Genomic DNA, 26392 nt, shown 5'->3' with positions numbered 1-26392 from the left:
TGAGCTTATGTCCACACCAAGATAAGAACAAGGAGTTAGGGGGCAGCTGGGTAGCTCAGTGGGTTGAGAGCCAGGCCTAGAGATGGGAGGTCCTAGGTTCAAATCTGACCTCAGACACTTCCCAGCTGTGTGTCCCTGGGCAAGTCACTTGACCCCCATTGCCTACCCTTACCACTCTTCTGTCTTGGAGCCAATACTGTATTGGCTCCAAGACAGAAGGTAAGGGTCTTCATTAGAGAAAGACTAATATAAAATCTAAATGCATTACTAGTACTGTTGAAAATAAGTCCCATGTATCTAATTAGCAAAGTGATGTCTGGAGTTATAAAATCTAGCTGAATGTTATGTAAAATCATGGTTTCCCGAGTAAGAGAAAGACTAATATAAACTCTAAATGCATTACTAGTACTACTGAAAATAAGCCCCATGTATCCAATTAGCAAAGTAATGTCTGGAGTTATAAAATCTAGCTGAATGTTATGTAAAATCATGGTTTCCTGAGTAAGAGCTGGAAACATTTATTAAAATGTTAGTGAAATTATTGGCATTTAAGATGTGATCTAGGATAGGCTTGACCATCATCATGGCTGGTGAGCCAGCATCAGTTATAGTATTCATCAAAATAAAGGATGTTTCTGAATAAAGGCTACATAGTCTAAGAGGAAATAGCATTTGAAAAGAAAAAATATATAAAGTATATATCTTTAAAAATCAAGCTAATTGTTGACAATATTTAGGTGTTGTATATTTTTTTGGAAGAGCTAGGAGAGGTGAAAACGGGACTGTAGTTTATATTTGGAAAAATATGGTGCATAATAATTGTGTTTGTTTGAGATCTCAGTCATCTAGTAAGGTCAAAAAGTCACATTAAGGGCTGACCTTTAAGCCACTTGCCAGGGAAAAACCAAGCTTGCAAACTATTGGCACCTAATGATCATCTGTTTTATCAGGGGCTGGCCACCCATGATAACTGGTTGTATTGTACCTGCCAGTATGCCAATCAATCAAATGATTAAGTGTCAAGAATAGATGAAACTTTGTAATTAATGAACCTTTAAAAATCAAAATTTTATATCTTATAATTTTTCTTATGCCTTGCCTATCCCACATTCTCAGAATAAGAATGTAACATTCCTAGAACAGCAATGGTGCACATTGTAAATACTCAAATTCTTGAATTACTCATATCTTACCAAATTGGAAGCATAAAATTCAAATGATTTCAAATCCAAATACTGGTTACCCAAAGATTTAACCTTTAAAATTGACTGCCTCATGAGTACAATAAATTGTTTCAAGTTATAAACTTCTGATGAAAATCTATTTAAAAAATAAAAATATTCTTTTAACATATAACAATTTTTTAAAATATTGATTATAATTAAAACTTTCCATTTGGAAAAAAGAATGACCAATAAGATATTTATATTGTTCAGTGATATGGTCCTCTATTGTTCCCTTTTGTGTTCTGCTCTTTTTGGGATAGAACTGCCATCAGTTTTCCTTTGAAGGGAATTAAAGCCCTGGCCATCCCCATTAACCCTCCCTGAAGAGCATAGAAAAGTCTGTAACTTCTTGCTACAACTTGTGATTTTAAAAATGCTACTCTTGAGGAGAAATACAGTGTTTGGCAAGGATAATCCATCAACTGTTGGAGAAGTCAGTTGGTTCATTTATTAAGCACTTACTATGTAGGAGGCACTGTGCTAAGAGCTGAGGATAGGAAAAAAAGGCAAAAATTGTCCATGTTCTCAAGTAGCATATATTCTAATGGAGAAGACAACATATAAATAACTAGGTGCATATAAAATATAAAAACAATTAGTGCAGTCCACTCCAGATAGTTTGTAAAGGGTTCTGTTTCTTTGCACATTTCATGATAAACATCTAGTGTCATTAAAAAATCCTTCTTTATATATAATATTAACCTTTCATATTTTAAGTCCATTTCTTCTCTCAATACCCCTTCATATAAAAAATGACAGAGAATGCACCTGTATTTGTGAATCATTTCTGTTAATATCATTTAGTAACATGTAGGACTTTCAAAATTATATTTGCAAATTATTAAAATTTTCATGGTACATGAATTATTTCTTGAGTACAAATCAGGCATTTTTGTAAACTAGTACATTGAAAAATAAATTTACCAGTCTTACTAAATGGTGTCCTCTTGACTGAAAATTTGATATAGAAGTATTACTATATGTAGAATAGCTTTAAGCACTGGAGGAAATGGATAAATATATTTATAGTCTTTATAAGGTCCCGTCTGCTATCATTTCCTCCTATGAATAAATAGAAATGCAGGTTAACTGACTTGCTAGCTACTAGAAAAATACTTAAAAGCAGGTTAAGATGAAAGTTGTTCTTTTGATTGACACAAAGAGAAATTGTTTTAAAGTAGAAATAATAGGAACCTTTGTGGAAAGTTACCTCTCCATTTTAAAGTTTAGAAGAAAAAAGATGTACATAGTCACATGCAACCTAAATTTTGGAGAGAATACTGAAAGGCTTCAGAGAAAGGGCAGAATCCAATGGACTAATACTTTGAAAGTACAGTTAAGAATATAATTCCAGAGACAGAAGCAGAAATTTATCCAATGAGTAGGAATAAAGAGAAATAGAGCTAAAGAGAACAATGTGATGCACATGAAACTTATTTAAAAAACTTGTTTTTTTAGAAGGCATGTTTAGAAGATAGAAGCAAGAGCAAGTGATTCTAGATGGATACAAATGTGTAGAGTGGTCCTGTAAGAAGAGTATGAGGTGGGGCAGCTAGGTGGCTCAGTGGGTTGAGAGCCAGGGCTGGGAGATGAGAGATTTTGGGTTCAAACCTGATCTCAGACACTTCCTAGCTATGGGACCCAGGGCAAGTCCCTTAACTGCAATTGTCTAACCCTTATGGATCTCCTGCCTTATAACTGACAGTATTGATTCTAAGGCAGAAGGGAAAGGTTTTTTTTTAAAAGAATAATAATATGAAGTCTAAAGCTTAGAATGGGCTGGGGCTAGTAATGAAGGTTAAGGAAAACAAAAAGTCTGATTGTGGCGGATGGGGTTCATATTTTTGTGTGCAAGAGAAGAATCAGAGAAGGGATAGAACTACAGGTTGGAGAGATGGGCTAATGATAATAGATTACTATGAAGAGGTCAAACTATTCAAGCACCTTTTCTGTTTTCTTTTCCAAGGAGAATGATCTTTGGATTAGGAAGGAAGAAACAAAAAATGGTTAGCAGAGAATAAAAACTTATCAGTTAGAAGTCAATCAACAAAGCTAGCTGTCCTCAATGAGTTAAAGTCATCAGGCCCAGATGAATAATATCCTAGGGTCCTGAAAAAACTGCCAGACATGGTTACTGAGCCACTGTTGATGGTCTCTGACAGACTGTGAAGAATGGGTAAGGTACTGTTGGACTGAGGTAGAGTTGACAATTTTAAAATTCCCTGTCCTCTCCTGTACCCAAATAAAAGGATGAGGATTGAAACAGCAAGCAACAGATCTCTTTGTTTGGTTTCAATTCATAACAAAATTCTAGAATGTATTATTATGGAGATAGTGAACATTTAGAAAAAGTACTTATCACAAAGTCTCAGCATTGTTTCATCAAGAAGAAGGCTATGCCTTTCTGACAACTAACTAATTGGTCAGAGGAATATATGTAGACATTATATGCTTAGATTTTAGTAAAGAATTGAACAGTATCTTGTTATACTCATTGTATAAGGTGGAGGCAGGTGTGGGAAAGAATAGTAAGTGATTTAGAATGACTGAATGAAAAGTTATAATTGATTTAACTCATCATCATGGAGGACTCTACTAGAATGTCTCAGGGATCTACCACCTTTGACTTGGCACTCTTCAATGTTTTTGTCAAATATTAAAAATAAAAGAATAGGTGACATGGTTGTCAGATTTACAGATAGGATAATAACTAACAAATTATATGAGAGTCCATATCCAAAGAGGTCTTGACAGATTAGAATGACAGGACAAATCTAATAAAAGGAAAATTAATAGGCATAAATATGACATTCTATTCCTGAGCTCAAAAAAAGCAATTTTATCAATATGAGATAGGGGACACATGACTAAATAATAGTTCCTAAGGGAAATGGTCTAGATTTTAATGGAATACAAACTCATTATGTCAATAGTGTAATATGACAGCCCCCCCAAAATAGTTATTCAGAATCAAGAAAGTAGTGGGTTTCACTATAATCTGCCCCTTTCTGGAGTACGATGTTTAGTTCTCACAGCAATTTTCAGAAAGTTTTAGACAAGCTGGAGTATATCCTGAAAAAGGTAACTATCATGGCAAGAAGACTGGAGAACCAGTATATAAAGTTCAGTTGAAAAAAAAACCAGGGATAATTAAACTAGAAAATGGAAGGCTTATCAGGAAGATGATAGCAGTTTTTAATTATTTAAAGGAATGTTTTGTGGAAAAGGGATTAGAACTTGCTCTTCTTGGCTCCTAAAACAAGGGGATAGAAGCTAAAAAGGTAGATTTAGATTTGATGTAAGGAAAAAGTTTCTAATAATTAGAGCCATTTAGAAATGGAGTGAGCTATACTTTCATGGGAAGTCTTTAAGCAGAGACTGATAAATCAGCTGTGATAGCCTCTCCTTCTCCACTTTCTTACAAGGACCTCACTTTCCTGAGAAAATTTAAGCAATTCATTGTGGGCTTGGACCCTTCTACATTTCTCTCTACCTCCAAATTCCTGAAGTCATCTTTATTCTCCTCCTTCTTGACTTCAGTCTCTGATAATAAAGTGGCCATCCTTTCTATAAACATTTCTGATTCCTTCTCCTCTTGGATTCTCTAGCAGAATGACCTTACAAACATCTCACTCTCTGATCTCCATATTCTCCAAAGTACTTGTTCCTTACATAGTCTACTAAGATGTCTAAAACTCTTATTAGATTCTGGTTTAAGACTGGGAAAGGTGGGCAGCTGGGTAGCTCAGTGGAGTGAGAGTCAGGCCTAGAGACGGGAGGTCCTGGGTTCAAACCCGGCCTCAGCCACTTCCCAGCTGTGTGACCCTGGGCGGGTCACTTGACCCCCATTGCCTACCCTTGCCACTCTTCCACCTATGAGACAATACACCGAAAGTACAAGGGTTAAAAAAAAAAAGACTGGGAAAGGAATAAGGCTGTATAACATTACCTTATTTATATAACTTATATGCAGAATTTTTACTGTTTAGTTGTTTCAGTTGTAGATGACTTAATGACTCCATCTGGGGTTTCCTTGGCAGATACTGGAGTGGTTAGTCACTTTCTTTCCCAATTCATTTTACAGATGAGGAAACTGAAGCAAAGAGGTTTAAATGATTTGCTTAAGTTCACCACAATTAGTGTCAGAGGCCAGATTTGAACTCAGGTCTTTCTGATTCCAAGGTCCAGTGCTCTCTATATACTGCACAACCTACTATGCAGAGTATATTATGTGAAATACCAGGCTGGATTAATCAAAAGCTGGAATTAAGGTTGCTAAGAGAAATACAAACAATCTCAGATATGCAGACAATGCCACTCTGATATCAAAAAGTGAAGGATTAAGAATTTTCTTGATAAGGATGAAAGAGAAGAGTGTAAAAGCTGACTTGAAGCTTAACATAAAAAAAAAGCATTGTGAGACAGAAGCTAAGAAAGCAATAACCACCAACATGCAGGAACCCCAATACACTAGTGGCAAAAGGAATAAGCAACAGTAAAAAAAACTCTTGACCCTGGATAATTTCTATGGAGAAAAAGAGCAAAACAGAAGCCACACCAGAGAGTGACAAACAAGCAAACACATCCAAACTTTCAAAAAAAAAAAAAAAGGAATTGTTCACAAGTTCTTGAGGAACTCAAAAAGAAGTTCAAGAACCAAGTAAGAAAGATAGAAGAAAAATGGGAAGAAGAGTGAGAAAAAGAAATGAAAGTAATACAGAAAGAAAATAACAGCTTAAAAGTCAAAATTGTCCATATGGAAAAAGAGCACAGAAATCAAATGAAGTAATAAGCAAATTGGAGACCAGAACTGACTTGCTGGAAGCCATGAAAAGTAGGAGGGACCAAACTGAAAAGGAAAATCAAAAGATTATAGCTGAAAAATCAGTCTTTAAAGACTAGAATTGGGCTAGGAGAAGTTAATGATTTCAACAAGACAGCAAGAATTAATAAAGCAAGGTCAAAAGAATGAAAAAATAGAAGGAAACATGGAATATCTCATTGAAAAGATAACTGTCATGGAAAACAGATCCAGGAGACACAATATGAGAATTATTGGACTACCTGGAAGCCTGGAATGAAATAAAAGCCTTGACACATATTATAAGAAATTATCCAAGAAAACTGTCCTGATATTCTTGAACAAGTGGGCAAAACAGACATTGAAAGAATCCATAGGTCACCCACTATGTTAAATCAACAAAAGACAGCCCCCCCCCCCAGGAATGTTATAGACAAATTTAAGAGCTTCCAGGCAAAGGAGAAAATACTACAAATAGCCAGAAAGAGACAATTCAGATATCAAGGAGCCATAGTCAGGATTACACAGGATCTGGCTGCCTCCACACTAAAGGACCATAAGGCTTGGAATATATTTGGGTAGGCAAGAGAATTCGGTCTACCACCAAGAATCACCAACTATCAAAAAGGACCATATATTCTCAGGGAAAGTAAGGGCATTTAATAAAATAGAAGATTTCCAAGCATTCCTAAAGAAAACACCAGAACTAAATAGAAAATATGATGTCCAAATACAAAATTCAAGAGAACCATAAAAAGGTGAATAAGAAAGAGGGAAAAAGGGACTTCCTGGTTAAGATGGTGGCAGAGTAAAAGCAGCTGCTTAACCTCTCCTAAGCAAAACATATAGGACTCCTCAAGAAGACATAAAAACGAATCCAGAGGAACAAAGGGACCCCAAAACAGGGAGCAGGATTGGAGGTACGTGGAATCTGGGCATTTCCATGCTATAAAGGGGTGAAACAGCTCTCACTAAAACGCGAGCTGAGCAACCTCCTCCCGCACCCCATACCACCTACAGTGCCAAAGCCAGCACACAAGAGTTAGAGCAAGTTTGGGGAACACATTAAGTCCTTGGCAGCTACCTGGGGTCACCAGGGCCTGCTCCTGAGAGCAGCAAGACCTAAGACCCCAAGAGGCTAATGAATGCGTGGACTTTGAATACAGACCCTGAGCGCAGGCAAAAGTGTGGGCTCAGACGCAAGCTCAGACACAGATCCTGAGCGCAGGCGAGGACTTGGATCCTGAGCTCAGGTGTGGACCTTGAGTTGGGACCTAGTGCAGAGGGGTGCACAATGGTGGAATCAGTTCCCTGAGACTGTTAAAGGAGCCTTGGGCAGAGGAACAAGCAAGGGACCACTAGGAGGCTTGACCCTGAGAACAACTAGACCTGAGAACTCAGGAGCCTAAAGAGCACAGACAGACCTTGAGTGTAAGGATAAACCTGAGAGGGCACAAGGCTAATAACAATGGCAAGCCAGAGACAAGAACCCCAAAAGAGAAAGATCATCAAGAAGAAATCTGTAACACTTGACGACTTTTACACAGATAAAATCGAGACAACAGAGCAAACGGCAGAGGAGAACAAACAAGTAATCATATCCAAACCTTTTCAAAATAATGAAAACTGGCCACAAGCTATTGAAGAGCTCAAATCTGAGATGATGAGAAAGATGGAAGAGATTTGGTGAGAGAAGTGGGAAATAGCTCAAAAGGAAATTAACAGGTTAGAAGACAGAAACTCCCAATTGGAGAAAGATGCCCCCAAATCAAATGAAATGGTAAGTAAATTGGAAACCAAAATCTGGCAAGAAAATAACAGTTTAAAAGGCAGAATTTCACAATTGGAAAGTGAGGCAAGTAAATTGAAGACCAAAAATGACCGGATTGCAATGGAAAACCAAAAGATTTTTATAACCGAAACCAGTCCCTAAAGGCTAGAATTGAGTAATTAGCTAATGATCTCTCAAGACAGCAAGAACAAATAAAGTCAAAAGACTGATAAAATAGAAGGAAACATGAAATATCTCAATGAGAAAGTGACAGACCAAGAAAACAGACCTAGAAGAGACAATCTGAGAATCATTGGTCTTCCTGAAAAAGCAGAAATTAATAGAAATTTGGACTCCATACTAAAAGAAATTATTCAGCAAAATTGCCCTGAATTTCTACAGCAAGAGGGCAATGTAGACATTGAAAGGATCCATAGATCACCCTAGACACTAGACCCAGAAAAGACAACACCCAGGAATATAATAGCCAAATTCAAGAGCTTCCAAGTAAAAGAAAACTTTTACAAGAAGCCAGAAAGAGACAATTCAGATATCAAGGAGCACTGATAAGGATCACACAGGATCTGGCAGCCTCCACACTAAGAGACTGCAAGCCTTGGAATATGATATTCAGAAAGGCAAGAGAACTGGGTCTATAACCAAGGATCACCTACCCATAAAAACTAAGTATATACTTCCAAGGGAAAGTTTGGGCATTCAACAAGATAGAAGATTTCCAAGTATTTGCACAGAAAAGACCAGGACTAAATGGAAAGTTCGATATCCAACCACAAAAATCAAGAGAAACATGAAAAGGTAAATAAGAAATAGAGGGGAAAGAAAAAAAAACTTGTACTTTAAAAAAATTTTTTTTAATTTAAAACCCTTAACTTCTGTGTATTGACTTATAGGTGGAAGAGCGGTAAGGGTGGGCAATGGGGGTCAAGTGACTTGCCTAGAGTCACACAGATGGGAAGTGTCTGAGGCCAGATTTGAACCTAGGACCTCCCATCTCTAGGCCTGGCTCTCAATCCACTGAGCTACCCAGCTGCCCCAAAACTCGTATCTTTTAAATTTGCCTCCAGGAGAGGATACCAAAATATCGGCGAACACACAACTGATAATTATAACTCTGAATGTGAATGGGATGAACTCGCCCATAAAATGGAAACAAATAGTAGAGTAGATTAGAAACCAAAATCCTACCATATGTTGTCTACAAGAAACATATATGAGGCGGGTGGACGTAAACGGGTTTAAGGTAAAGGGCTTGAGCAAAACCCTTTGGGCCTCAAATGAGAAAAAGAAGGCAGGAGTGGCAATTATGATTCCTGACAAAGCCAAAGTAAAAATAGATATGATTAAAAAAGACAGGGAAGGTCATTACATCCTGATTAAAGGCAGTATAGACAATGAGGAAATAACAGTGCTTAATATGTATGTATCAAATGGCATAGCAACCAGATTCAATGTAAGGAGAAACTGGCAGATCTCAAGGAGGAAATAGATAGCAAAACCATACTAGGGGGACATCTAAATATTCCTCTTTCATATCTAGATAAATCAAACCAAAAAACAAATAAGAAAGAGATAAGAGAGGTGAATGAAGTCCTAGAAAAATTAGATTTAATAGATATGTAGAGAAAAATAAATAAGAATAAAAAGAAATACATCTTCTTTTCAGCTTCACATGGTACATTCACAAAGACAGACAATGTAATAGGGTATAGAAACATTGCAAACAAATGCAAAAGAGCAGAAATAATAAATGTAACCTCATCAGATAATAATGCAATAAAAATAATAATTAGTAAGGGCACCTGGACAGGCAAATCAAAAACCAATTGGAAATTAAATAATATGATTCTCCAAAACCAGCTAGTCTAAAAAGAAATCATAGAAACAACCAACAATTTCATTGAAGAGAATGACAATGATGAGACATCCTACCAAACTCTGTGCAATGCAGCCAAGGCAGTACTCAGGGGGAAATTTATATCCTTGAGTGCATATGTTAACAAATTAGGGAGGGCAGAGATTAATGAATTGGGCATGCAACTTAAAAAATTAGAAAGTGAGCAAATTAAAAATCCCCAGATGAAAACTAAATTAGAAATACTAAAAATCAAGGGAGAAATTAATAAAAATTGAAAGTAAAAGAACTATTGAATTAATAAATAAGACTAGAAGCTGGTATTTTGAAAAAACAGATAAAATAGACAAAGTACTGGTCAATCTAATAAAAAAAAGGAAAGAAGAAAACCAAATTGACAGTATCAAAGATGAAAAGGGAGACCTCACCTCTAATGAAGGGGAAATTAAGGCAATCATTAAAAACTATTTTGCCCAATTATATGGCAATAAATATAGCAATCTAGGAGATATGGATGAATATTTACAAAAATACAAATTGCCTAGATTAACAGCAGAAGAAATAGAATACCTAAATAATGCCATATCAGAAAAAGAAATTGAACAAGCCATCAAAGAACTCCCTAAGAAAAAATTGCCAGGGCCTGATGGATTCACAAATGAATTCTATCAGGCATTCAAAGAGCAACTAATCCCAACACTATACAAATTATTTGATATGATAAGCAAAGAAGGAGTCCTACCAAATTCCTTTTATGACACAAATATGGTACTGATTCCAAAGCCAGGTAGATCAAAAACAGAGAAAGAAAACTATAGACCAATCTCCCTAATGAACATAGATGCAAAAATCTTAAATAGAATAGCAGCAAAGAGACTCCAGCAAGTAATTAAGAAGATCATCCACCATGATCAGGTGGGATTTATACCAGGAATGCAAGGATGGTTCAACATTAGGAAAACCATCCACATAATTGACCATATCAACAGTCTAACAAACAAAAATCACATGGTTATCTCAAAAGATGCTGAAAAAGCCTCTGACAAAATACAGCATCCATTCCTATTGAAAACACTGAAAAGTATAGGAATAGAAGGACCTTTCCTAAAAATAATAAACAGTATATACCTAAAACCATCAACAAGCATCATATGCAATGGGGATAAATTAGAAGCCTTCCCAATAAGATGAGTGAAACAAGGATGCTCATTATCTTCTCTATTATTTAACATTGTACTAGAAACATTAGGAGTAGCAATTAGAGAAGAAAAAGAAATTGAAGGTATCAAAATAGGCAATGAGGAGACTAAGCTATCACTCTTTGCAGATGATATGATGGTCTACTTAAAAAATCCTAGAGAATCAACTAAGAAGCTTGTAGAAATAATCAACAACTTTAGCAAAGTTGCAGGATACAAAATAAATGCACATAAATCATCAGCATTTCTATATATTTCCAACACATCACAGCAGCAAGAGGTAGAATGAGAAACACCTTTTAAAATCACCCTAGACAATATAAAATACTTAGGAATCTATCTACCAAAACAAACACAGGAATTATACGAAAACAACTACAAAACACTTTCCAAACAATTAAAACTAGATCTAAACAATTGGAAAAATATTGATTGCTCATGGGTAGGACGAGCTAACATAATAAAAATGACCATTCTACCCAAATTAGTTTACCTATTTAGCGCCATACCTATCAAACTACCAAAAAACTTTTTTACTGAATTAGGAAAAACTATAAGAAAGTTCATCTGGAATAACAAAAGATCAAGAATATCAAGGGAAATAATGAAAAAAATGTGAAGGAAGGGGGCCTAGCAGTACCAGATATTAAACTGTACTATAAAGCAGCAGTCATCAAAAGGGTATGGTACTGGCTAAGAGACAGAAGGGAGGATCAGTGGAATAGACTTGGGGTAAGTGACATCAGCCAGACAGTGTATGATAAACCCAAAGAGCCCAACTTTTGGGACAAAAATCCACTATTTGACAAAAACTGCTGGGAAATTTGGAAGACAATATGGGAGAGAATAGGTTTAGATCAACATCTCACACCCTACACCAAGATAAATTCAGAATGGGTGAATGACTTGAATATAAAGAGGGAAACTATAAATAAGTTAAGTGAACACAGAATAGTATACTTGTCAGATCTCTGGGAAAGGAAAGACTTTATAACCAAGCAAGAGTTAGAGAAAATTACAAAATATAAATTAAATGGTTTTGATTATATTAAACTAAAAAGCTTTTGTACAAACAAAAACAATGTAGTCAAAATTAGAAGGGAAAGAACAAATTGGGAAAAAATCTTTATAACGAAAAACTCTGACAGGGGTCTAATTACTCAAATATACAAGGAGTTAAATCAATTGTATAAAAAAATCAAGCCATTCCCCAATTGACAAATGGGCAAGAGACATGAATAGGCAATTTTCAGGTAAAGAAATCAAAAGTATCAATAAGCACATGAGAAAGTGTTCTAAATCTCTAATAATTAGAGAAATGCAAATCAAAACAACTCTGAGTTATCACCTCATACCTAGCAGATTGGCTAAAATGAAAGAAGGGGAGAGTAATGAATGCTGGAGGGGATATGTGGCAAAATTCGGACATTAATGCATTGCTGGTGGAGTTGTGAACTGATCCAACCATTCTGGCTGGCAATTTGGAATCATGCTCAAAGGGCTGTAAAAAAATGCCTGCCCTTTGATCCAGCCATACCATTGTTGGTTTGTACCCCAAAGAGATCATAAATAAATAGACTTGTATGAAAATATTTATAGCTGTGCTTTTTGTGGTGGGAAAAAACTGGAAAAGGAGGGTATGCCCTTCAATTGGGGAATGGCTGAACAAATTATGGTATATGCTTGTGATGGAATACTATTGTGCTAAAAGGAATAATAAACTGGAGGAGTTCCATGTGAACTGGAAAGACCTCCAGGAACTGATGTAGAGTGAAAGGAGCAGAGCCAGAAGAACACTGTATACAGAGACTGATATACTATGGTAAAATCAAATGCAATAGACTTCTGTACCAGCAGCAATGCAATGACCCAGGACAATTCTGAGGGATTTATGGTAAAGAATGCTACCCACATTCAGAGGAAAGATTGCAGGAGAGGAAACATATAAGAAAAACAACTGCTTGAATGCATGGGTCAGGGTGGACATTATTGGGGATGTAGACTCGAAACTACCACAGCAATGCAACTATCAACAATTTGGAAATAGGTCTTTATGAAGGACACATGACAAAACCAGTGGAAATGTGCGTCGGCCATGGGTGGGGGGTGAAGGGGAAAGTAGGAGCATGAATCATGTAACCATGTTAAAAATGAATATTAATAAATGTTTAAATTTTAAAAAATTTAAAAAAGAATATAATAAGATAATACATGTATATTGTACTTTAACAATAAAGTTCTATACACATTAAAAAAAGAAATAAGAAGGGAATAAGAAGGGAGGGGGAGGAAAGTAAAATAAGGGTGGGAAAAAGGGGGACTGATTAAAATCAAAACACTAGTGTAGAAGGAAATAGTGAAAGAAGAAAGGGCAAGACTAAAAGAGGAAATCAAAATGAAGGGGAATACTTGTGTCAATCATAACTCTGAATGTGAATGAGATAAACTAACCCATAAAACTGAAGCACATAGCAGAGTGGATTAAAAACTAAAATCCTACCATATGTTGTCTACAAGAAACACACATGAGGCAGGCAGACACACACAGGTTAAAGTAAGAGGCTGGAGAGCATTTATTGGGCATCAACTGAGAAAAAGAAGGTAGAAGTTGAAATCATGATATCTGAGAAACCCAAAGTAAAAATAGATCTGATTGAAAGAGATAAAGAAGGTAGAAATATCAGTACTCAACATGGATGCACTAAATGGTATAGCATCCAGAAGAAACTACTGGAGTTTAAGGAGGAAACAGATAGTAAAACTATACTAGTGGGAGACCTCAACCTTCCTCTATCAGATCAAGATAAATCAAGCCAAAAAATAAATAAGAAAAAATTAGGAGATGCAAATGAAATCTTAGAAAAATTAGAGTTAATAGATATATGGAGAAAAGTAAATAGGGATAAAAAGGAATATACCTTTTTTTTTAGTAGCATATGGTACATTCACAAAGACTGACCATGTAGTAAGGCATAAAAAATTGCAAACAAATGCAGAAAAGCAGAAATAGTAAATGTAACTTTCGCAGATAATGCGTTAAAAATTATAATTAGTAAGGGTACATGGAGAGGCAAATAAAAAATTTATTGGAAATTAAACAATCTGATTCTCCAGAACTGGTTGGTTAAAGAACAAATCATAGAAACAATTAATGATTTCATTGAAGAGAATGATAATGAGGGAGCAACATATCAAAATTTTGAGGATAATGCAAGAGCAGTACTCAGGGGAAAATTTATATCCCTGAGTGCCCACATTACCAAAAAAGAGAAAGAAGAGATTAATGAATTGGGAATACGACTGAAAAAAAACTAGAAAAAGCACAAATTAAAAGCCCTCAGATAAAGACGAAGTTGGAAATCCTAAAAATCAAAGGAGAAATTAATAAAATTGAAAGTAAAAGAACTATTAAACTAATAAATAAGACTAGGAGCAGGTAGTTTGAAAAAGAAATAAAATAGATAAAGTACTGGTTAATCTAACTAAGAAAAAGAAAGAAGAAGACCAAATGAACAGTATCATGAATGAAAATGAAAATTTCCTCTAGTGAAGAGGAAATCAAGGTAATTATTAAGAACTATTTTGCCCAATTATATGGCAATCTAGGTGAATTGGATGAATATTTAGAAAAATATAAATTGCCTAGATTAACAGAAGAGGAAATAGAATACTTAAATAATCCCATCTCAGAAAAAGAAACTGAACAATTCATCAAAGAACTCCCTAAGAAAAAATCACCAGGGACAGATGGATACACAAGTGAATTCTATCAAACATTTAAAGAACAACTAATCCTAATACTCTACAAACTGACAAAATAGGCAAAGGTATTGATTCCCAAGCCAGGAAGACCAAAAACAGAGAAGGAAACTATAGACCAATATCCTTAATGGATATAGATACAAAAATATTCAATAAAATACTGCCTAAAGGGATACATCTTATCACAAAGATTATTTACTATGACCAGGTGGGATTTATACTAGGAATGCAAGGATAGTTACATATTAGGAAAACTGCACACATAATTGACCATATCAACAATCAAACTAATAGAAATCACATTATTATTTAAATAGATACAGAAAAAGCCTTTGACAAAATACAACACCCATTCCTATTGAAAACACTAGAAAGTATAGGAATAAAAGAACCTTTCCTCCAAATAATAAAAACTATTATTTAAAACCAGCAGCAAGTATCATCTGCAATGGGTACAAATTAGAAGCCTTCCAAATAAGATCAGGAGTAAAGCAGGGATGCCCATTATCACCACCAATATTTAATATTGTATTAGAAATACTAGCAGTCACAATTAGAGAAGATAAAGAAATTGAAGGGATCAAAGTAGGCAATGAGGAAACTAAACGATCACTCTTTGAAGATGACATGATGATATACCAGAACAGTCCAAGAAAATAAACTAAAAAACTAGCCGAAACAATCAACGTTAGCAAAGTTGTAGGGTACAAAATAAATCCACATAAATCATCACTATTCCTACATGTTTCCAACAAAAGCTAGCAGCAAAAGTTAGAAAGAGAAACTCTATTTAAAGATGCTCTAGACAAGATAAAATACCTGAGAATCTACTTGCCAAGATAAATTCAGGAATTATATGAACATAACTACAAACCACTCTTCACACAAATAAAACTAGTTCTAAACAATTGGAAAAACATCAATTGCTCATGGATAGGATGAGCTAATATAATTAAAATGACAATCCTACCTAAATTAATTTACTTATTCAGTGCTGTACCTATCAAAATACCAAAACACTTTTAGAGAATTAGAAAAAAGTATTACAAAGTTCAACTGGAAGAACAAAAAAATCAAGAATATCAAGGGAAATAATGAAAAAAAAAAGTGAAGGATGGTGGCCTGGCTTTACCAGATCTCAAACTATACTATAAACTATATGGTACTGTCTTAGAGATAGAAGGCTGGATCAATGGAATAGACTTGGGGTAATGAGAGTAGCAAGATAGTGTTTGATAAACCCAAAGATCCCAGCTTTTGGGATAAGAACCCACTATTTGACAAAAACTGCTGGGAGGATTGGAAAATGGTATGGGAGAAAGTAGGCATAGATAAACATCTTACACTATTAGAGGTAAAATTAGATATATGGAATAGCTAAATTAATGACAGGAGTGTGAGGACTGTTAGAATGTCAGGTTGCCTTGGGTGGAATTTAGAGCCAAAGCTGCTACTGGAATTCTGTGATGTTGTCACTCTCTCTGGTCTCTCTGGCTAAGCTAGGTCTGGAAGGCAGTTTTTCCTGGGCTCTCTGGAAAATTCCCTGTGAAACCTGTGGGAATACCAGATTTATAGCTTGGGAAAGATCAAGGTGACTGTTTGGCAGTGGTTGGAGTGTGAAGGCTGACAGAAGAAAAAAGATCTTTTTCTCTGATCTGTGAGAAAAATAGAGAGAAGGCAGGGCTTTGAGCCTTGTAGATTGAGTTGCCACACTTTGACTGGGCTGGCACTGGAATAGTAATATTCAGAGACAGTAATTCAAACTATATATATTTTTAAATAAGGATAATAGAAATAGGCAGTTAGTTAGAAAATTTGGGTTATAAGATAGAGCTAAGGAGAGAGAGAGAGAGAGCAGGTCTGGCTTTCCCAGATGGAAGTGGACCTCATGAGGGGTTTTAAGTTGTGTGTGGTTTGAGGTAATAACACATTAGTATTAGGGATCTATTCTGAGAAACTTTTTACCTTTCCTACAACCTTTTAAACTTTATAAACTTTAATAAATAGATATTAATTTATATATCTGTCTCTGAGACTATTTACAGCCAGTCAATTTACTAGGCTTGGAGCCTACTAACTACTCATCATCAGTTAATAAGGCACACCTTCAACAACTAAACAGCTGGCCTTTTACCAACAAATAAGAAGAGATACAATACTGTTGCAATATTATTATTACAACACCTCATACCAACATTAATTCAGAGTGGGTAAATGACTTAAATATAAAGAATGAAATCAAACAAATTAGGTGAACACAGTATACCTGTCACATCTATGAGAAAGGAAGAAATTTAGGACCAAGTAGGAGAAAGATAACACCACAAAATGTAAAATGAATAAATTTGATTATATTAAATTAAAAGGTTTCTGTACAAACAAAAAATGCAACCAAAATTAGAAGGGATGCAATAAATCAGGAAAAAACTTATAACAAAAATCTCTGACAAAGGTCTCATTTCTCAAATTTATAAGGAGCTAAGTCAATTATATAAAAAATCAAGCCATTCCCCAATTGACAAATGGTCAAGGGACATGAATAGGCAGTTTTCAGATAAAGAAATCAGAACTACCAATAAGCACATGAAAAAAGTGTCCTAAATCTCTCAGAATTAGAGAAATGCAAATCAAAACATCTTTGAGGTAACACCTCACACCTAGCAGATTGGTCGATATGACACTAAAGGAAAATAAATGTTGGAGGAGTTGTGGTAAAATCAGGACATTAATACATTGCTGGTATAGTTATAAATTAATCCAGCCATTTTGGAAGGCAATTTGGAATTATGGGCAAAGGGCTTTAAAAGAATGCATACCCTTTGATCCGGCTATACCACTGCTGGTGTTTGTTTCCCAAAGAGATAATAAGGAAAAATACATGTACAAAAATATTCATAGCTGCACTCTTTGTGGTGGCAAAAAATAGGAAAATGAGGTGGCGTCCCTTGATTGGGGAATGGCTGAAGAAATTGTGGTATATGATGGTGATGGAATATTATTATGCTGTAAGGATTGATGATCTGGAGGCTTTCTATCAATGAACTGATGCGGAGTGAAATAAGCAGAACTAGAAGAACATTGTACACAGAAAGTGAAACAATGTGGAAAAATCCAATGTAATGGACTTTGCTACTAGTAGCAATGCAACAAGGCAGGACACTCCTGAAGGACGTATGTAAAAGAATGCTACCTATAGTGAGAAAAAGAACTCATGGAAGTAGAAATGCAAAAGCAAAACATATGACATCACTTATCAATGTATATATGGGTATGTGATTTAGGATTTAGGTTCTAAAAATCACTCTATAGCAAAAATGATTAATATGGAAACAGGTAGCAACAAGTGATAACATTTGCATAACCCAGTGGAATTGCTTGTTGGCTCTGGGAGGGGGTAGGGAAGAGAAGAAGGAAAGAAAATGAATCATGTAAACATGGAAAAATATTTAAAAATAAAATAAAAGAAAAAGAAAGCCAATGGTATGGAAAATGCCTCTGGTAAAGTGATTCTTTTTCTCTCAAGACTTAATTTTCAAGTTTTAGTAAGATTAAGTGATTCCAAAAAAATATCTTTTGGAAATGATTTTGTATGTTAAAAGACTAACTTGTAAAGAGATAATAATGTCTTAGTCTGAAATAAACAAGCTTCCATTTTCAAGCATGTCAACTTTATGGCTGTAAAGCACAACTACGGCAATTTTAACTATTAAACTAATAATGGAAATGATATAAAATGTCTGAAATAAATATAATCAGGGAAGCTATTCTACTACAAAATAAAAATAGTAGTATGTTTTTTAACAAATTACATTCATGTTTTAATCTCCACTAATTTAATAAAGCAAAGTTGATAATTTTGAGTTTTGTTGTTTCTTTCTTTTCTCTTAAAATGCCTTTCATTTACTGAAGTACAGTGAGGTAGAATAATGGGCAGAGGGCTAGAGTCGAAATCAGACCCCACTGATTGTGAAAAACTTGCCCCAGATACATGATAGTTGTATGACTGTGGCCAAGTCAACTAACTTTTTTCAATCTGTGTTTCCTCTTCTGCAAAATGCCTATAATAACAGCATTCACCTCACAAGGTTGTGAAGATCAAATGAGATTATATAAGTAAAAAGCTATGCAAATCTTAAAGTGCTTTATAATTATTGGTTCTTATTCTAATTCTAGAATATAATGGAAAAGAATCTGGACTTGAGGCATGAGACCTGGGCTCTGGTCCTGGATTTATCATTAATTAGATTTTATTTAACCTATTTGGGCTTCAAGTTTCTTCATCTGCAGACAGGGATAATAATACTTATACTATTTACTTCAAGGTGATGAGAGAAAGTACTTAAAAAACCTTGAGCAGCATATAAACGTGAAAAGTTTTTGTTCTTTTGCAGACTAAAAAAACTATGCAACATAGACAACTATTTATACTGCAGCATATCCATGTTTATAGCCATTTATTCACTGAAATGCAAATCAGCCATATTATGAATTATAATTCTTTTTTCTTAGCAGAAAGCGTTAGCATTTTTTAATGAGAAGATTCTGGGTAGATGAAACCTCTCAAATAGAAATAGCCAGAGACCAGTGTTAATAAGTTATATTATTGTAAAGTGTGGCAGTCTTTTCTGAGAATGAAGATTAAATCTAATAACAGAGTTTACTTATATTAACACTGGCCAATTAAAAAAAGCAAACAACAATGCTTCTAAATGCATAATGGTATTTTAAAATATATTGGGATTTTAAAAACTAGTCTGAATTTAATGAACAAATACAAAAAATTTCTATATACAAAATAGAACACAAAGGGAATATTAAATGTGAAAATATAAATTTCTACTATAACATTTTGTTTTTTACATAAACATATATAAAAAATTCAGCATGTTATTTTCAAAAGTATCCTGTTTCTCTAAGTTTTCTCCTAAACTTCATTCTGTTTTCTTCTGTGATTTTTTAAAGCTTTAATTCTCTTCTTTAAAAATTTTTTACCTTTTATTTGGCAACATTGCCGCTACTTCCCTTCTTTCCCCCCAAATCCTCAGTGTATCACTACCTGGACATCTAACATAAATAGCAAACATAGGATGTCCAAAATTGAGTTCATTATAATTCCTTTTAAAATTGCTTTTCTTCCTAATGTCACTATTGTTGTCTGTGGTGCTATCATTTACCCTTAGGACCATGGCCATCCACCATCTACTTGGAATATCCTAAAAGCCTCTTTGCAGATTTTTTCTCTTCTCTTTTTTTTTAAACCCTTACCTTCCATCTTAGAATTAAACTGTTTTCTATTTTTTAAAATCCATACCTTCCATCTTAGAATCAATACTTAGTATTGGTTCCATGGCAGAATAGAGGTAAGGGCTAGGCAACTGGGGTTAAGTGACTTGTCCAGGATTCCCCCCACTAGGAAGTGTCTGAGGTCAGATTTGAACCCAGGACCTCCCATCTCCAGGCCACTTAAACCTCCTACCTCTGCCCTTGCAAGATTTTCTACCTTAATTCCTCTTTCCAGCCATATCATGTTTTAAACTAAAATCCCACATTCCCCAAGAAGCCTTACCTGATTCCTCTCAACTTTAAAGTCCTCTCTCTATTGATTATTTCCAATTAATCTTCTATCTAGTTTGTGGGTACAGAGTTGTTTGCATGCTGTTTTTATCTTCCCAGCACTTAGTCAAGCCCAGCATATAGCAGGTGCTTAACTGTTTATTGACACGAATGACTACAACTAGAAGAAACTTTTATGTGCGGAGAGCTAATTATATCACTTCTCTTAAAAATTCAGTAATTCTGAAATGCCTTTAGTGTACAATTCAGCCTCCACTGCTTGGTATTCAAGAATCACCAAAATCTGACACTTTCTCCTCCCCAATCTTATCTCAAACCACTCATTTCCACAAACACTCTCCCCCAGGGATCTCCCCATCAACAATCACTGAACTTTCATGACTTTTTCTTTTGTTCAGGCTGATTCCCATACTCGAAAATTACCTTCCCCTCTCTCTTAATCTGTTAATTTAGACATCTGTGAATAAGAGGGAAGGAAATTACAAAGGAAGAGAGACTAATGATGTATGCAGGATAGAATTACTGCTGTATGAAAAAGCTGAAAGATGTGGAAGAGGGGATTAAGAGCATAGTGGGAAGGCAATAATTTTGGCAAAGCAAAGAATTAAAAAGCAAGGATCAAGACACATAAAACTTTGGTACTTTAGAATAGGTTGATGAAGCTCTAGTTGGATGACCTCAATCTCTATGATATAGGAGGTGCAATGGTCTAGAACAGTGCATGACATTGTAGTTTTAAAATCTTTGCATATTAAAACAGAGAGCTGGGAATGGAACCCTGAGAGTAGACAGGAGTCTTGAGAGAGGCAAATATAAAGGTACTTAGGAACTAGAAAATTGACATACAATTATATAGAAGGCCTATGAGAGGTTCCAATCATGTGGGAATTTCCTTTGTTTCTATTTTCATAAAATTTCCCCTATATTCCTTTTTCTGACCCATTCATATTTTCTCTTCAACTGTTGTCATCACTGTACAGGTCCTCAAAACCTCATGCCTGGACTGTTGAAATAATCTGCTGGTAAGTTTGTCTGCCTTACAACCCTTCTCACTAGAGCACTTTGTCAAAGTAACTTTTCTAAAGTGCAGGTCTCACTATGTCACTCCCTTTATTCAGTAAGTGTCAGTGGCTCCCAATTGCCTCCAGGATCAAACAGAAAATCCTTTTCTTTTTCTGCATCATTATCACTAAACACTCATTCTTTTCTCATAACCCCTCGGGGCAGCTGGGTGGCTCAGTGGATTGAGAGCCAGGCTTAGAGACGGGAGGACATAGGTTCAAATCTGGTCTCAGATATGTCCTAAATGTGTGACCCTGGGCAAGTCACTTAACCAGCATTGCCTAGCCCTTGCCACTCTTCTGCTTTGGAACCAATATGTAGTACTGATTCCAAGACAGAAGGTAAGGGTTTAAAAAAAAAAGAAAAAGAAAAGAGAAAAAGAAAGTAAGTCCTTCTTTGTAATAAATTGTTTAATAATGCAAAAAAATCCATACAGTAGTTGTATTTGAAAATGCATGCTTCATTTTGAGAATGTATCAATTCTACTAAGAGGTGGGGAATAAGCTTCATCATTATTAGTCTTTTAGTCATGACTGGTCATTATACTCATCATGTATCTAAAAGTCTCTCAAAGTGGTTTCCCTTTACATTACTGTAGCCATGGTATCATTTCCTGGGTCATGCCCTCTTCACTCTGCATCAGTTCATAAAAGTCTTTTCAGGTTTCTCTAATCCATTCCTTTCATCTTAGCTCTGGTCCAATAATAATCCATTCTATTTATATGCCATAGTTTATTCAGTCATACTTGAACTGATGGGCATTCATCTGTTCTGCTGCTATAAATGTTTTTGTACAGATAGCTTTTTTCCCTCTGACTTTGACATCTTTGGGGTACATTAGGCCTTGTAGAAGTATCACTGGGACAAAGATTATGCAGAGTATAGTGACACTGAGGTAAAGTTTCAATGTGTGATACATTGGATGACTCTTTAAACATTATCTGACTTTCCTGCTATCCTTTTTAATTATGTCTATTTTTACTGTTGCCTTGCCTGAGATTATAGTTTCCACTTGAAGTTTTTTGAATTAACTTGTGGCATAACATTCTGCTCCAACCCTCATTTTAACTATATGAATGTTTCAAGTATAATTATTATACATTGTTGGATTGATTTTGTTTTAAGCCATTGCTATCCTCCTGCATTTTATAGGTGAGTTCATTCCATTTACATTTGGTCATGAATGTTAATTCGTTTTTTCCCCTCTATCATAAACTTTTATTTTTTTCATCTTTTACCTATTCTCTTGTCACAAAAAAATTATGAGGTCATTCATTGAGTGCTCTCTTTTGCCTTCTCCTCCTCCTCATACATGAAAGTGTTTTTCCCCATTATCTGCAGCTTCACCCCTGTATCTCATTGAAGAGGGCCCTCCTTAACAAGGCAAATACCACCTACATGTATATTTGATCCTATTCCCTTCCTGTCTTCTCTAGTTTTGTCCTTTCCATGATCTCCACTCTAATTTTCAATCTCTTCCTGTTTGCTCCTATGTAGACTGTTTTGATGCTGTCTCCAAATACACTCATGTTTCTTCATCATTAAAAAACACTTACTTGTATACTTGATCCTACCATCCTCTTGCTAACCATCATCCTCTATCTCGCATCCCTTTCTCAGCTAAACATGAGAAAGATGTCTGAAATCAGTGTCTACATTATTTCCTTCCCTCCAACTCAATTCTAAAACCTCTGCAATCTAGCTTCCTTAACCAATGATCTCTTAATTGATAAAGTTAATGGTCTTTCTCAGTGCTCATACTTCTTGACCTCTATGTAGCCTCCAAAATTGACAATCATGCCCTTATCTTGGATACTCTCTCCTGTAAAAGTGAAATTTGGGAGATGCCATCTAAAAGTATATATATTTTCTATGAACACATGGAAATTATCAAACTACATTTCCCGTGGTCCAATGGGTTTCCGTTTCCAGTTCTTTGGGCGGGGGGACGCCTACGTCTCCACGCAGAGAACAGTTTAAAATCTCCTGGGTTAGGAGGGAGTGGTCTCTTGGCCAGCAGACTCAGGAAGAGGCGGGAGACAATAATGGCTAGGGCGGCAGTTTTGAATTCTTACAAGCGTGTAGTCTAATGACTTTATCTATCAGCATGGCTTTAATTAAAATACTAATATATATATTTTGCTCAGTCATAATTATTTTTTATCCTTATAATTTTGGCAACCTTACGAAGTTTGGAAATCGAATTCTAAATTTTCCAGATAGCCTTTCAGAAACGATAGCCATGCCTGCTTTTTGGCCGTCTGGCTCAGCTCTTTTGAGCACTTTTTTTTTTAAACCCTTGTACTTCGGTGTATTGTCTCATAGGTAGAAGATTGGTAAGGGTGGGCAATGGGGGTCAAGTGACTTGCCCAGGGTCACACAGCTGGGAAGTGGCTGAGGCCGGGTTTTGAGCACTTTTTTAAAAAAGGAAAGTGGCTTTCCTTGCCATGCTTTTGCTAAAAGCAACAGCACGTTTTTGCCTCAGGTGGGACTCAGCCAGCCAGTCCAGCCCAAACCACCTTGGGAGGTAAGGCCAGCCGATTTTGGCTTTTGGCTTTAAAACTAAAATGCCTGAGCCCAGCCAGTGTGTCTCTGCTGCTGATCTCCATTCCTGCCGTGCCACAAGCCTGCAAGCGTCCTGGTGCCTCTTCTTCGATCCTGCCGCTGGTGCTGCTAATCCTGCTAGTTCTAGAACTCCGAGCCCCAACATCGATGACCCCTGGCTGCTGCCTTTGCTGAGATCTCGATCTCCAGACTGCTTCAGCTCTGTCGCTAAAGATTTTGGTAGTATATTCCCCTTTCTCCCTATTTCTAGACCTCCCCGTGTTTCTCTAAAGATCTAATTTAGGCAACCCCAACCCCCACAAGCTCTACGTGGTGGTATTTTCTACAAAACTGACTTTAAGTTTTTCTCTAGCCCTGAGCCCATGACCCGACACCACATGGACCTAGCGTTTACCTTTAATGGGGCCACATGGTCTATTCAGACTTGCTTGTGATTAAAAACTGAACTCAGGGGAAGAATATTCACCCCAAACCTGCTCAGAACTTTGAACTGAGAGCAAAGACTGATTATTAAAAAAAAACCCTTAAACTCAGCAGAACTCAATCAAAAGAACCTTAAATTGAACAAGGGGTGAACTTTTAAACCTCGGAACTGAATGTGTTTTATTTCTGTTTTAAAAAGACTATATCTTACTGTATTTTGTTAATTACTTTTGTAAATTAATCTTGCTTATTTCATTGATTTTCCTGTTGCACTGAATCATTTTAAGTTAATGAAATTTGTGGCTGCTAGATTAATTCTGTTTATGATTTCATTGTAACTCCCAAATAATCAAAAAAAAATCTATTAGAACTGGTAAGAGGTTTTGACCAGCTTGTTACTCTAATACTCACACACATTCTATTTCCTACACATTTTTAATGCTGTAACTTGCCTTATGTATACTGGATTTATAGAGCACATGTCTTTTAAAATTTATTCTGTCTTGGTAATTGTAAAGAACCTTGAAGTTTCCATGCTTTGAGAATTACCTTGTAATTTTACAAGAGGTCTTACTTTAAATCCTTAAGAATTGTTGTCTTAAAGGATAAGCTTTTATATATTTTATTATAAGAGAAATTATTGCCTTAAATGGGTAGAAGCATTTCCCACCCAGGAATTTTTTTAAAACAGGAAGCCAAGGAGCTCCTGTATATTCTTATCTGAGGATAATTTAGACCAGAAGGTTTCTTTTTTTTAAATATCAGATTTTGCTATGGAAGCAATAACAGAATTTGTTGAGAAACTCTTAGCCAAGATTTAAAAGTTGTAACAAGTAAATGCTTTTTTTTTTTAAACCCTTGTACTTCGGTGTATTGTCTCATAGGTGGAAGATTGGTAAGGGTGGGCAATGGGGGTCAAGTGACTTGCCCAGGGTCACCCAGCTGGGAAGTGGCTGAGGCCGGGTTTGAACCTAGGACCTCCTGTCTCTAGGCCTGACTCTCACTCCACTGAGCTACCCAGCTGCCCCCAAGTAAATGCTTTTAAACATCATTGTTTTAAAATGTGCTATTGGAAATAATGGTACTCTATCTGAATGTGCATTGTGAATCTGCTATTTTGTAAAACCCACTTTCTCTCACAGAAAATCTCATTTTTGGGTAACATAACCCTTCTAGTTATAGGCTATATATATATATTTTTTTGATTTTTAAAAACATTTTTCTAATGAGAGCAATTGATTTTTCCTTTTTCTCATCTTGTACTAGAAGTACATATATAATCATTATTTATCCTTTTTCTGATTCTACAGCAAATACCTGAGCCTATAGGACTGTGATTAAATGCCTTTCTGTCTGATTCTACGAAAAGGGAACATGAGAGCTATTAATAGTGCTAAAGAAAGCACATGGTCAGAGACTTGACTGACTAAAATCTGCAGAATTGCAGCAGTTCTATGCCAATACTTTAGGGCTTGGAAATTGGGGTTTGAGTCCTGGAGTCCCAGTCTTTTCTAAAACTTTAGAGGATGTGGGTCCCCTCGACTTAGATTCCTAGAAAGCACCTAAGATTGGTTATTTATTTGGCTCAGTTCCCTGAAAAGCTGATGATAAGCCAGATCAGAGAGAGACATTTTCCTTAAGTCCTGGCCCTGAATGGGTAATTGCAAACTGCTGAGTTCACTTTAATTAGACCTTCATTCAAAGGTCTAAGTTTATTTTCCCCAGATTTTTTGCACATTTTACATTTCATTCACAAGTTAATTTTTTCTTCTTTTTTCTTGAATTTTATTCTTTGTATTTTGCCAATTGACTTCATACAACCCCCAGGACTCAGCCACTCATCCTTAGCTGACCTGAGGTACCTTTTTTTTAAAAAAAGGTGTGTTTAAGATTTACCTTAGGGGGATATCTGTTAAGTTTTTTAAAATTTGATAATGTAAAAATATATGTATATTTAACTCTTTTAGGAGTAATTTCACAGGGAATTGTATAAATCTTAGAAGAAAATGTATGTTTTGTAATCTATAATGTAAAGTTTAAATTCTTTTGAGAATAATTTTAGGATAAGGATCTTACCATCTCCCCAGAATCCAGACAACGAACCTGTTTGGTGAAGACACCATGAAGATGTCTGAA

General features: G+C 35.6%; 1 protein-coding gene across 1 annotated transcript in view; it reads right to left on the bottom strand.

Annotated features, from left to right (window-relative positions):
- The window catches only part of SPATA7 (spermatogenesis associated 7), a 70225-nt gene that overhangs the window by 3124 nt on the left and 40709 nt on the right, over window positions 1-26392 (bottom strand). The gene's annotated exons all lie outside the window — the stretch shown is intronic.

The sequence above is a fragment of the Gracilinanus agilis genome, chromosome 2 (genome assembly GCF_016433145.1).
Source record: "Gracilinanus agilis isolate LMUSP501 chromosome 2, AgileGrace, whole genome shotgun sequence".
NCBI lineage: Eukaryota > Metazoa > Chordata > Mammalia > Didelphimorphia > Didelphidae > Gracilinanus > Gracilinanus agilis.
The sequence above is the reverse complement of the archived record's forward strand: the minus strand, read 5'-3'. Positions and strand labels throughout refer to the sequence as shown.